Raw genomic sequence first — 14,912 nt, 5'->3', positions numbered from 1 at the left:
GAAGTCCATACTGTCTTGTTCTGTAAAGACTCTGCATTACTTCGTTTATCATGTCTTGCCTTGCTGATGATGCTCCACTTCAAGCTATTTAGAGCTGATAAAGAATCTGTACAAATCACTGCCCTTGTTGGTTGTATTTCTTCTATCCACTGAAGTGCTAGACATATTGCTATTATTTCTGCAGTTAATACCGAAATATTATCTGAGGTTCTTTTTGACATTCTAATGTTAAAAAGTGGAATATATACCGCTACTGCTGTTTTCCCAAATTCCGGGACTTTTGAACCATCAGTGTATATTTGGACTGCACTATAATAAGTTTGATCTATGTATTGCTGTATACATAAATTTTCGAATCCATTTGTATCGTTATGCTTTTCTTTAAGCAATTGGATATCAATCAAAGGCATTGGGAAAAGCCAAGGAGGATTTGCTGACCTAGCCACAGTAGGGGCAACATTGAAATCACTTAATCCCATTCTCCGGGCTTCCTCATTGGCCTTCCATCCAAAACTTGATAACTTTTTGTGTCCATATTCCCAACAGTCCTCCAACTGGCGACATGCTCCCCATCAACTCCTGCTAAACACCTCATGATATTTAATGCTTTTTTGCATTTGTCAACCAGTTTCTGGATATGTATTTAAATTTCAGTTAGAAAAAATCGATATTGTACATTTCAGTTTAACCTAGTTAGCCTATTTAGCAGAGTTTTTGTTCACTGTTTTTTGTTGTTGTTGCTGTTTTTTTTTTTTTAATAAAACATGTTTTATCACAAATTATAGTATTTAAGTCTGTTGACACCAATGAAAGGAGCTTTAAGTGGCAGTTAACATGTGATTTTAATGCATCAGCATAATCAATGAGGTGAAAACAGGTGCAGTAGAAATACAGAGCAGACTCCCCAGACAATTGTTCAGTCTAAAAAGATTGAGCTTGGTCTGGTGATAGCCAGACTAATTTAACTTCATTACAGCACGAAGAAAATATATGGCCCATATAATGTTTGTATGCCTTATGTGGGGCTTAACAATAAAAAAAAATAAATAAAAAAAATAGTAGGCTATAGCTTACAGATTGAATTTGGATCATTCCTATCCCGATCCACCAAAGAATGGCAGTGGCACTTCCCTAGTTAGGACAGATTTATATGAAAGATAGCTTTTATTCCTCAGTGTATTGTTATATTTGTGTGGATTTAGCAACACACTTAAAAGTGCTGGATGTAAGGGAACTATGATGAATATAACTCAAAGGGTGATTGAATTAGTCTACAGTGAATAAGAACCTAATTAATATGCAAATGATTCAGAATTAATATTTAACACTATCAACTATTCGTCCACCGGTAAATTGAGATTAGGGTATTTTATCAATTCTGGACAGAATATTTTCCCGAATGTATCCCCAAAATTATGATCACCGATTACGAGCAAGGTAACAAGATCAACAGTTTAAGGCAACTTGTAAGCACAAAGTCCAAGACACTCGTATGTAAAGTCAACCAAGACTTTATTGAACTATAAAACACACAAACTAATCTAAATCTGGCAGGTTGGATACAACTAACAGGGCTTAGGCTCAGACAATTAGCAGACTACGCCACGATGGGACTTACATACGGTGACGCATTGCTGCCACATACATATTATTTTTCCCCTCAATTATGTCGTAATAACGAGATCTTACGGTACGTTCACACGGGGCGTCAGCGTCAACGCTTCCCATTGACTTTGAATGGGTGACGTCAAGCGTTGCCGAAAAGAATTGTGGATCCGTCGGCGGCGCTTCACTGGCGTTGCTCGCGGCAGAAGTTGAGAATTTTTCAACTTCTGCCGCGAGCAACGCCAGTGAAGCGCCGCAGACGGAAGCGTCAGCCAATCAGGATCGCTCTATGCAAATACAGTAGCCAGGCGGCAGCCAATCACGTTCATCACGTTCATCCTGTTCAAGAGCAGCAAACTGAGGATAAATCATTGGCTGACGCTGCTATGACCATGGCGTCAGTGCCAAACTTCAGCCACGCCTTCCGTCAAGCGTTGACGCTGACGCCCCGTGTGAACGTACCGTCATGTCGTTTTAACGACATCTTTTCTCGTAATAACGAGATCTTATGTCGTTTTAACGACATCTTTTTCTCGTAATAACGAGATCTTATGTCGTTAAAACGACATCTTTTTCTCGTAATAACGAGATGTTATGTCGTTAAAACGACATCCTTTTTTAAGAAAAAAATGTCTCCTGATTAAGAAAAAAACTATCGCAAAACACTGTACAAATTAATAAAACATGAATTATACAAAACCATCATATGCTTCATTCTAAAGGGTTGGTATTTGATGGTTTGTAGATTGCATTTAGTAGATGAGACATTCAAATAAACATTTGTAATTGGTTTCTAAAAAGGTGTTTTATGCATGTTTGGACTGAGTTTTCGTTGCATGTAGGCTACACTAGACCTGTAGATCCGTTTTTATTTTTAATCTTGGAATGAATATAAAAAAAAATATACCACAATTAATGTAACCCAACACTCTCGGAAAAAAAAGGTACAAAAGCTGTCACTATGGTGGTACCTTTGTACCTAAAGAGTGCATATTAGTCCCTCAAAGGTAAATATTGGTACCAAAAGTGTACATATTAGTACCTAAATGGTACATATTAGAACCCTTTTGAAGGGTTTTGTCCCAGTGACAGCTTTTGTACCTTTTTTTCTGAGAGTGAATGAAAAAAAAAAATGTAAGCATAAAAAATAGGAATATACAAATTCAGAAATAAATGTACACATTTGTTAACAAGAAATAACACTCCAGTTTAGTTCAACTTCATTTAGCTTATCATTTACCTGAATATTTGTTCACTGGTTTTTAGTTTTGGGTTGTTTTTACATTGTTTATCAGACTATAACAAAGTGATATTAATCGATTTACGGTGTTGGTGAAGTTTGTCTCAGCTGTTGACACCAATAAAATGAGCTTTAAATGTGATCAAATATGAACATCGGCACAATGAATGAGATGAAAACAGGAACTACTGAAATGAATCGTAATGCAAACTCATCAAGAGTTAAAAAGGTGACAAAGATGTGGCCCTCAACCCCAGTGCATCCAGCCTCGAAAAACTCAATATCCAAAACAATAATTGAGTTTCTTGAGGTTTCTCATGATTCCTTGTGGCTTATGTTACTGTTTTAAAAAGAAGACATAAAAAGAATAGTTCTTATCAATGCGAGTTTATTAATTGATGTAAGCCAAATATCTGAACACGTCTCTTACATGCATTGTAATAAAATAGTCACTTAAAAATAATTTCATTTTGTATTTAACAAAGTAACACGTTATAGAATGAAATGCATCCGCTTCTCTGACACAGAACAATGACGTGCATATTAATAAAATACATTTTAACAGTTAACAGTGTTATAAATTAGCATCCTCATAAAACTTTTCACAGGTCTTCAAACAAAAACAGATCTGTACTCACATCACATCACTCAACCAGTTTCAAATCATTTATTTTAGTTCGGGGTGTAGCTATGTTTTCCTCTCCTCACACAATTGGGAACAACAGAAACTCAGCCACGAAGTGGTAAGCCACGTAAAATCACAGAGCGGGGTCAGGGCATGTTGAGGTGCACAGTGCGCAGAAGTCACCAAATTACTGTATGTTGTGGCAAATTCAAAGTCTTCAGATCAGGTCTCAAAGAAAATCTCTCAAGAGTCGAAGTTCCAGGTCTCAGAAGAATTAACTTTATTGACAAGCAACAAAGTGAGATGCCAGCTGGCCATCTGACTTGCAATGGTCGAACTTCAGATCTTATACCTTTGCTTATCACTAGGTAGCCAATCAGCTATCGTTTTCTTCTTTGCTCCGCCTCCAGATCTCGCTACTGTTAGAATCATCATTCGCGGAGACATCTCTTTAGTGGTGGGAAAAACTTTGGCCACACCCATTTAAAAAAAAAAATATCTGAGGTAACATGATTCTCTGCGCAGTGTCCTTGTGCCATCCATCATTTAATGAACATGTTTTTAGTTCTATCTTATTAACTACCTATACACATCTTCTCTCTGAGCTTGTTAGGTACTTTTCACAGACCCTTTGACTTGATTTAACCTGATTTAACCCAGTTTCTGACTGAGACACTGCAATACAGACTTTACATGGGAATCTCAAACACTTTCTGCAGAGTCAATAGCTTTGTGGGGCCTTCAGATTAGCTCAAGAACAGTTCATAAAGAGCATCATGGAATGGGTTTCCATGGCCGAGCAGCTGCGCCCAAGCCTTACATCACCAAGTGCAATGCAATGAGTGCTACGAAATGAGGGGGATTATGGTGTGGGGTTGTTTTTCAGGGGTTGGACTTGGTCCCTTAGTTCCAGTGAAAGGAACTCCTAATGTTTCAACATGATGAGACATTTTGGACAATTTCATGCTCCCAACATTGTGGGAACAGTTTGGGGATGGCCCCTTTTCTTTTCCAACATGACCACGCACCAGTGCACAAAGCAATGTCCATAAAGACATGGATGAGCAAATTTGGTGTGGAGGAACTTGACTGACCTGCACAGAGTCCTGACCTCAACCTGATATTGTCACAGTGTCTGGTTTGTGTTTCCCCGGGTGTCCACTAGAGGTCTCTCTCCCTTACTGTCACATTCATTCTGGAACTGCATTTCCCACAATCCTTTGTCTGTTCTCATCACGCATCATTGCACGCACATGTTTCCCATTACATTGTTTAGTTTCTGTGTATAAATAACCTGTCTGTTTTAGTCCTTGTCATGGAGTCATTGTTAATTGTCACTACACTTCTGGTCTGCGTTCTTGCCTGTTTCTTGTTTTGTTTATTTGTATTTGTATTTTGGATTGCTAACATGGACTTTGAACCTTGCCTGGATGACTACGAGATGGATTACACTTTAATAAACACCTATTGCCATACTGCATTTGGATCTACCTATTTTCCTGTGTCCCCGTGACAGATATAACATCTTTGGGATGATTTCGGAGACTGTGAGCCAGGCCTTCTCGTCCAACATCAGTCAATCAATCAATCAATCAATCAATCAATCAATCAATCAATCAATCAATCAATCAATCAATCAATCAATCAATCAATCAATCAATCATCAATCCACAGACAAATGGACACATCCTGCATAAAGTAGCTGTCTTTTCACAAGCTGTTGTGACTTCCGTATAAATGTGATGTGAGAACTACTGCCTTAAGTCACTACCTCCACCAATGGTGGGTCACTCAGAAAACAACAGGCCAATCAGAAGAGAGGCTCATGAGTCATGAATATTAAGTAGACAGGCCAAAATCGTCCTGTTCTTGGCAGAGCTCCTGAGAAAGGAGCTGTAAAATATATATTGAGATGGTTTTTGGTAGTTATACCAAATATATATTCTTAAGGACATCAAAACCTAAAATAAAACTTCAGAAAGGTGTACAATATGGGACCTTTAATTCAACAATACAAAAATAATAAAGCATAATGATTTAATTGAGCAAAATGATTTACGAATAAAACATATAAAAGCATAATGTGTCACGTTTCATAAATTCATTGTTTCCTTCTTGTCTCGTGTTTCTGTTGGTATGCGTGTATGGGTGTGTGTGAGTGGGCGTTACCGCTCATCCCGACTGATTAGCGCTCCAGCTGATCTCATTCATCACTCCAGCTGCAGCTCATTCACGCACCCTTAAAACCTCACTGCACTCTCCTCTCATTGTCAGATCGTTGTTTGATGTCTCCCGTGTGTGATCCTGTTCTTGTCTGTGTTCCCATTCCCCTTGGATTTCGCCTTCACCTGGATCGTCACGTCTACAGCACTTCACTTCACTTCACAGACACCATCGCTGACCATCTAGTCCCTGTGTCACCAGTCTGCCCAGCTTCACCAATGCATATATTTCATTGTCAAAACAGAGTTTTACTTGCATATTTGCTTCGTCTTTTGTAACCATGACTTTTGTTCACTGTGACAACTTTGAAAGATATATTTATTGTTCAATGCCATATTTTTAAAGTACCCATGAAAAACTCTTTGGACACAGAAAACACATGTGAGGCTTCTCCTGTGTATAACATTCAGGTGGATCAAAAGCGATTTGTTCATTGATCAGGCTTCTCTTGATGCGGCTTCTCTCCAATGTGGATCCTCTTATGTTTTTTCAGATTTCCTGACTCACTGAATCTCTTGTCACAGTGTGAACACTTGTAAGGTTTTTCTCCAGTGTGAATTCTTTGGTGCATTTTCACTTCACCTTTTGTAATAAAAGTCTTTCCACAATCAAAGCACATGTAATTCTTCACACCACTGTGTCTTTTCTGGTGTAAATTTAAAACACTAAGCTCTGAAAAACTCTTTCCACACAAAGAACACACGTGAGGCTTCTCCTTTGAATGAACTTTTAGGTGCTTCTTTAAGGAATCTGTCGAAAAAAAGTTTTTACCGCACTGATCACAGTTAAATGTTTTTTCTCTGGAATGAGAACGCAGATGTAATTTAAGTGAGTTTGCATGTATGAAACTCTTACTGCACTGATCACATGTGTACGGCTTCTCTCCAGTGTGGATTTTCATGTGTATAGTAAGGTTTGCTTTTCGGGTGAAACTGTTCCCACACAGATCACATGTGTGTGGCTTCTCTCCAGTGTGGATTTGCATGTGTCCAATAAGGGTTGCTTTTTGTCTGAAACTGTTCCCACACAGATCACATGTGTGTGGCTTCTCTCCAGTGTGGATTTTCGTGTGATTAATAAGGGTTAGTTTGTGTATGACTCTTCCCACACTGATCACATGTGTGTGGCCTCTCTCCTGAGTGGATTTTCATGTGTCTCTTAAGGTTTACTTTTAGTTTGAAACTCTTTCCACACTGATGACATGTGTGCAGCTTCTCTCCAGTGTGGATTTTCATGTGATTATTAAGGCTTCCTTTTAATGTGAAACTCTTCCCACACTGATCACATGTGTGTGGCTTCTCTCCAGTGTGGATCTTCATGTGATTATTAAGGCTTCCTTTTAATGTGAAACTCTTCCCACACTGATCGCATGTGTGTGGCTTCTCTCCAGTGTGGATCCTCTCATGTTTTCTCAGAGATCCTGACTCACTGAATCTCTTGTCACAGTGTGAACACTTGTAAGGTTTTTCTCCAGTGTGAATTCTTTGGTGCGCTGTCAATTGATTAGCTGTAACAAAGGTCTTCCCACAATCAAAGCACATGTAATTCTTCACACCACTGTGTCTTTTCTGGTGTAAATTTAAAAGACTAAGCTCTGAAAAACTCTTTCCACACAAAGAACACACGTGAGGCTTCCCCTTTGAATGAAAGATCAGGTGCCTCTTTAAGGAATCTGCCCCAAAAAAGTTTTTATCGCATTGATCACAGTTAAATGTTTTTTCTCTGGAATGAGAATGCAGATGTAATTTAAATGTGTTTGCATGTTTGAAACTGTTCCCACACAGATCACATGTGTACGGCTTCTCTCCAGTGTGGATTTTCATGTGTTTAGTAAGGGTTGCTTTTCGGGTGAAACTGTTCCCACACAGATCACATGTGTACGGCTTCTCTCCAGTGTGGATTCTCATGTGTTTAGTAAGGGTTGATTTTCGGGTGAAACTGTTCCCACACAGATCACATGTGTGTGGCTTCTCTCCAGTGTGGATTTGCATGTGTCCAATAAGGGTTGCTTTTTGTCTGAAACTGTTCCCACACAGATCACATGTGTGTGGCTTATCTCCAGTGTGGATTTTCGTGTGATTAATAAGGGTTAGTTTGTGTGTGAAACTCTTCCCACACTGATCACATGTGTGTGGCCTCTCTCCTGAGTGGATTTTCATGTGATAATTAAGGTGATATTTGTGTGTGAAACTCTTCCCACACCGATCGCATGTGTGCAGCTTCTCTCCAGTATGAGCACTCATGTGATGTTTGAGACTTTTTTTGTCTGGGAAACTCTTTCCACACTGAGGACAGGTTCTTCTTTTCGGTGAGCAACTTAAAGATTTGTCCAGTTTTGACATGATGATGTTTCTTCTCCACTTAATTCAGTCGTTTACTCTCCGCTTTCTCTGCCATCAGGTCTAAAATGAAAGATAAATAGGTTTAATTTTAAGAAAAAAAAAAAATCAAAGACAAAAATGTGAAGGGAAAAGACAAAAATGACTTTGAAGTAATAGCAAAAAGTAGACAATTTCTATACAAAAATATAATAGTTTATAAATTAATTATACGCCCATGGAACTTGAATAGGCTAATTCATTATAATAATACTCTTTCAAATATTGTTTTTAAAGCTAGGAATGCACAAGTTTGAATATGTGAGTGCACAAAAACGGTCCCACGTAGAGTGTTTCCATACAAAGAAATAAAAAAAAAACAGAACAAAGAGATGAATGAAGATATCAGAGATTAAGTATGTCTATGATGTAAAAGTATTGAATTAGAAGATAACTAAACAATTAAAACACTGTGTAAACCCAGATTTTGTTTCTAATTAAACGTACGAGTGATCATTACTTATTCTTTTATGTTTAGTAAAAACCTGCTATCATTACTAAACAACATTAGTTATATGTACTATTTAGCTGAAAGATTCATTTCACTAATCAGGTTTAGCAGAGATAACTTGGTATGTTTAGTGTAAAGACGTATGTTGTTACGGGAAGAAGGAGGCGGGAACCGGCAAACATTTAACATTTTAATGATAAAAATGAACCAAATACAAAATGAAAGTAAAAGCCAGCAGTCCCTCACAGACAACTGCTGGCCACACAAAACAGAGACAAAACATCAACTAAAACACAGGCCTGTTCCTCTCTCCCTCTTCACTGTCGACGCTCCTCCTTTATGCTTCCGCTCCTCCGTGAGAGATTCGAGACCGGTGCGTCTCGCAGGTGTCGCTCATCAGAGTAATCACGCCACCGGCCTCATGCCGCTCTCTCACGGCTTTTGGCCTCGTCCTGCTCGCCACATACCCCCATCGCCCCTCGCAGGCCGGGGGATACCCATGAGACTGCGCTCTACCCCCCCCCCCCCTTCCCCTCCTCCAGGGATACTGAACACGGCGGCTGCGGTACCTGGGGGTATGGACAGACGAGGCGAGAGAAAAGGAGACTGAAGCATGAGGAGCGACAGAGACGAGAGAGGGGAGAGAAAAAAAAATAATTCTTGGTCCGGTTCCCACATGCGCTGCCATCTGGCCCTGCACCAGCTGGGTGATCTACTCCGCGGTGCCTGGCGGTGACGCTGGATAGCCCTCGGTGGACGGCACGAAGCTCCTCCGCCGCCTGTTGGACGGCGACGGCTCCTCCGGATACGGGCAGACGGCAGTAGTCCCCCGTTCCCTGCTCCTCCCTATCATGGCGGACGACAGCAGGCTCCGGCCCACGGCAAACGGCGGCGACTCCTCCGCTCCCTCACGGACGGCAGCCAACACCCAGGCGGCCGGCAGCGAGCTCTTCCATCCCCCCGGCAACTCACCGGCAACTCACTTCCTGTGTGGAGTTCCTCCTTCTTCCTGGGTTTCGGCACCAATGTAACGACGTATGTTGTTACGGGAAGAAGGAGGCGGGAACCGGCAAACATTTAACATTTTAATGATAAAAATGAACCAAATACAAAATGAAAGTAAAAGACACAAATGTGTCTGAATTTCTTTTTTCTGCTGAAAAATGTCAGTAACCAAAGTCAAAGGGGTCCATCAACTGTTTGGTTACCGACATACATATATACATCATATATATATATATATATATCCATATCCATATATATATATATATATATACAGTGCCTTGCGAAAGTATTCGGCCCCCTTGAACTTTTCGACCTTTTGCCACATTTCAGGCTACAAACATAAAGATATAAAACTGTAATTTTTTGTGAAGAATCAACAACAAGTGGGACACAATCATGAAGTGGAACGAAATTTTATTTTTTTCAAACTTTTTTAACAAATAAAAAACTGAAAAATTAGGCGTGCAAAATTATTCGGCCCCTTTACTTTCAGTGCAGCAAACTCTCTCCAGAAGTTCAGTGAGGATCTCTGAATGATCCAATGTTGACCTAAATGACTAATGATGATAAATAGAATCCACCTGTGTGTAATCAAGTCTCCGTAAAAATGCACCTGCTCTGTGATAGTCTCAGAGGTCCGTTTAAAGCACAGAGAGCATCATGAAGAACAAGGAACACACCAGGCAGGTCCGAGATACTGTTGTGGAGAAGTTTAAAGCTGGATTTGGATACAGAAAGATTTCCCAAGCTTTAAACATCCCAAGGAGCACTGTGCAAGCGATAATATTGAAATGGAAGGAGTATCAGACCACTGCAAATCTACCAAGACCCGGCCGTCTCTCTAAACTTTCAGCTCATACAAGGAGAAGACTGATCAGAGATGCAGCCAAGAGACCCATGATCACTCTGGATGAACTGCAGAGATCTACAGCTGAGGTTGGAGAATCTGTCTATAGGACAGCAAACAGTAGTATACTGCACAAATCTGGCCTTTATGGAAGAGTGGCAAGAAGAAAGCCATTTCTTAAAGATATCCATAAAAAGTGTCGTTTAAAGTTTGCCACAAGCCACCTGGGAGACACACCAAACATGAGGAAGAAGGTGCTCTGGTCAGATGAAACCAAAATCGAACTTTTTGGCAACAATGCAAAACGTTATGTCATCACCCTGAACACACCATCCCCACTGTCAAACATGGTGGTGGCAGCATCATGGTTTGGGCCTGCTTTTCTTCAGCAGGGACAGGGAAGATGGGTAAAATTGATGGGAAGATGGATGGAGCCAAATACAGGACCATTCTGGAAGAAAACCTGATGGAGTCTGCAAAAGACCTGAGACTGGGACAGAAATTTGTCTTCCAACAAGACAATGATCCAAAACATAAAGCAAAATCTACAATGGAATGGTTCACAAATAAACATATCCAGGTGTTAGAATGGCCAAGTCCAGACCTGAATCCAATCGAGAATCTGTGGAAAGATCTGAAAACGTACTCGGTTACTAACGTAACCTCGGTTCTCTCTAGAGAGAGGAACGAGTACTGCGTAGAATACGCTAGGGGAAAATCCTTTTCCACGAGAATACTGAAGCCAAAAAAATTATCCTTTAATTTTGTATTAATGTAAAACGCGTTGCGGCAGCATACAGACATAGGTGAGGCAGCTCGCGCGCCTATTGGCTGGTCTGCTGGCAACTGCTTAAGCCTATCGAGCGAGACCTAGAGTGACGTCAGACCCAATGAGGGCGCTTCGCGCCCTCTGCGTCACGTCCCGCCGAGACGGGCGTGGCTTAGGTCTATAAATACCGCTCGCAGGCATTATTTCTCTGGTTTTTCATAGTCGAAGCAACCAGAGCGCGTGCAGGCACGGCAGGATACGCAGTACTCGTTCCTCTCTCTAGAGAGAACCGAGGTTACGTAAGTAACCGAGTACGTTCTCTTACGAGAGATACTCTCGTACTGCGTAGAATACGCTAGGGGAACCTACTGTAAAACGCCGTGCGTGCTGGGATCTGATACCATAGACTCAAAGGCGATAGCCCGGAGTTCATACAGTACATAATCACCCAGGGGACTCACAGGGAATCCTGGAAGAGAGGGGGGTTAGCCACTATCTTCCTTATAGCAGCATAGAGCAAGGATTGCAATACTCAATAGCTGCATAACTGACAGCGCCAGTTATGAGATTTTGGCCATACTAGACCGACAGTAGTCTGGCCTGTAGTGCGGGAACCTCTAGGTTGTAAAACCTTATAAATGTAGACGGAGAGGCCCAGCCTGCCGCCATACAAATATCTTGCAAGGCAATCCCACTTGACCATGCCCACGATGAAGCCATGCTTCTCGTGGAGTGCGCTTTGACACCCAGCGGGCACTGCATGCCCTTGGTTGTGTAAGCTAGCGCTATTGCGTCCACTACCCATCTGGATAGGGTCTGTTTCGAAGCGGCTAGTCCCTTAGAATGCCCGCTGAACGAAACAAAGAGCTGCTCCGTCTGTCTGAAAACAGACGAGCGAGACACATAAGCTCTTAACGCCCTGACTGGGCAAAGGGAGCTTTCGTCCATATTTCCTTCAGTGACCGGCAGGGCAGACAGGGAAATGACCTGTGCTCTGAACGGGATTTAGGAACATAACCGTGCTTAGGTTTGAGTATAACTTTAGAGTCATTCGGCCCAAATTCCATGCACGTCGCGCTTACTGAGAGCGCGTGTAAGTCCCCTATGCGCTTCACTGAAGCGAGAGCCAGAAGAAACGCCGTCTTGAAAGACAGGTGTTTAAGATCAATCTCCTGCAAGGGCTCAAATGGATGACCTTTCATGGCTTCCAGTACCGTAGAAAGGTCCCATATAGGGACTGTGGGAGGTCTGGGAGGATTCAGTCTCTTAGCTCCTCGAAGGAAGCGAATGACTAAATCGTTCCTTCCAATAGACTGGCCGAGCGTGGTCGAAGAGAACATTGCTATGGCCGCTACATAGACTTTGAGCGTGGAAGGGGACCTGCCCTTATCCAACAGCTCCTGTAGGAAGGAGAGAACCTCCGTCACACCGCAATGCAGGGGTGACACACCACGAGCTGTGCACCAGCTAGAGAACACTGACCATTTTGAGGCATAGAGACGTCGCGTAGACGGAGCTCTGGCCTGTGTGATAGTGTTTAACACTCCCTGTGGGAGGTCAGCGGGTACCCGTTGATGGCCCACACATGGAGGGACCACAGCTCTGGGTGAGGATGCCAAATCGAGCCGTTGGCTTGAGAGAGGAGATCCCTCCTCAGAGGCACTGGCCACGGGGCGGTGCTCGCTAACTGCATCACAATTGGGAACCAAGGTTGGCTCATCCAAAGTGGGGCTACAAGCAGCACTGAGCATCCTTCTTCCCTGACCCGTTCTACCACCTGAATCAGGAGGGAGACGGGGGGAAAAGCGAAGAGAGGACGGCGAGGCCACTCGTGGGTCAGCGCGTCCTTGCTCTTCGAGAAAAATTCTGGACAGTGAGCGTTTTCTTGAGACGCGAACAGGTCTATTTCCGCTCTGCCGAATTTCTTCCACAGCAGCTGGACTGTCTGTGGGTGCAAAGACCATTCTCCTGTCGGAACCTGGTTCCTGGACAGTCTGTCTGGTCCTATATTTAGGAGCCCTGGCACGTGCGCTGCTCTCAGCGAGAGCAGGTTGCTGCGGGCCCATATCAGGAGGCGCCTGGTTAGCCTGTACAGAGTCAGGGACCTGAGGCCGCCCTGGCGATTTATGTAGGACACCACTGAGACGTTGTCTGAACGTATTAGCACGTGGTGTCCCTTTATGAGGGGACAAAAGCGCGTGAGCGCTTTGCTCACTGCCAACATTTCGAGGCAGTTGATATGTAAGAGCTTCTCCTGCTTTGACCATTGGCCAAAAAGCGGTCTGCCCTCGAGCGGCGCTCCCCATCCCGAGGTGGATGCGTCCGTGGACACCACCATCACTCTCGAGGAAGTCCCCAGGCTTACACCTGATTGGTACCAGTCTTTTGCCTCCCAAGGTTTCAAAGCTGCAATGCATGCTTGATTGACCTTGACGCGAAGCCGACCGGAGGCCCACGCTGTGCGTGGTACTCTCTTTCTGAGCCAGAACTGCAGTGGGCGCATGCGCAGAAGGCCCAACTGGAGAACTGAAGATGCTGAGGCCATCAGACCGAGCATCCTTTGAAAGGCTTTGAGAGGGACTATCGCGCCACAGCGGAACGAGCCGGCTGCGCGCCGAATGTCCAGTGTGCGCTGAGATGACAGGCGTGCTGTCATTAGCAGCGAGTTCAGCTCTATTCCCAGAAAAGATATAATCTGTCTGGGGAAAAGCGAGCTCTTTTCCCAGTTCACTGCGAGACCGAGATTCTCGAGGTGATCGAGTAAAATGGTCCTGTGCTCTACGAGCTCTGAGTGAGATTGGGCTAGAATCAGCCAGTCGTCCAGATAGTTCAGCACTCGTATGCCCCGTAATCTGAGGGGTGCGAGCGCTGCGTCCATGCACTTCGTAAATGTACGGGGTGCCAGGGACAAGCCGAAAGGCAGGACTGTGTACTGATATGCCTGGCCCTCGAAGGCGAATCTCAAAAATCGCCTGTGACGTGACGCTATCTGTATTTGAAAATACGCGTCCTTTAGATCTATTGACACAAACCAGTCCCCCTGGCGGACGTGCGCGAGGATTTTTCTGGTTGTGAGCATCCTGAACTGGCGCTTCATAAGCGCTCTGTTCAGCTGCCGCAGATCTAGTATGGGTCTGAGACCCCCGTCTTTTTTGGGCACCAGGAAGTATCTGCTGTAAAGCCCCCCTTCGCTTTGAGCTTGAGATAGGGGTTCTATAGCCCCTTTGCTCAACAGTTTCAAAATCTCGGCTCGAAGTAGATGAGCTACTTTCGATTCTACCGTGGTCTCGACGCGCGCCATGAAGCGGCGAGGGTGTCGGCGAAACTGCAGCGAATAGCCTTCTTTTATGATGTTCAGCACCCATCTCGAAACCCCGGGAAGCTTTTCCCACGCAGGTGCGCGAGTAGCTAGGGGCTGGATGCGAAGCACGCTCTGATCGGCTCGCGATACAGCGGCTTTTGTGTGCTGTGACATAAGCGTCGCGCTCATGACATCTGAGGCAGGGGGCGCGCTGATAACAGCGGGCAGAATGCCCGCGCTCGACTCCTCCGCAGTGTTTAGCTGAGAGGAGGAGGGCTGGGCTAGTTTCATGTCTGTGTGTGGGCATGGGCGCAGAGCAGCGGGCACATACACCACCTTTACAGCATTGCTCGCGTGAGCAGAGCATATGCATACTGGTCCTGTATTTACAGGGACCGTGAGACATGTGGGAAGTAGCGTTTGTGGGCACTGGGTAGTGGGCACTTTTGCTACATTTGAAGCGCAATC

The 14,912-nt window shown here is 43.6% G+C and overlaps 1 protein-coding gene and 1 long non-coding RNA gene across 2 annotated transcripts in view; both read right to left on the bottom strand.

Moving 5' to 3' along the window:
• The window catches only part of LOC309475731, an 82,420-nt gene that overhangs the window by 27,272 nt on the left and 40,236 nt on the right, over positions 1-14,912 (bottom strand). The window lies entirely within an intron of this gene.
• Positions 7,095-14,912, bottom strand: part of LOC309475678 (uncharacterized protein) — a 33,311-nt gene continuing 25,493 nt past the window's right edge. The window contains exon 2 of the transcript XR_014197752.1: positions 7,095-8,095. The gene's annotated coding sequence lies outside the window, so the exon portion shown is untranslated. The remainder of the gene's footprint in view (positions 8,096-14,912) is intronic.

This window comes from Leuciscus leuciscus (assembly GCF_965113295.1).
Source record: "Leuciscus leuciscus genome assembly, chromosome: 15".
NCBI classification, from domain to species: domain Eukaryota; kingdom Metazoa; phylum Chordata; class Actinopteri; order Cypriniformes; family Leuciscidae; genus Leuciscus; species Leuciscus leuciscus.
Note: the sequence above shows the minus strand (reverse complement) of the source record. Positions and strands in the feature narration are given on the sequence as shown.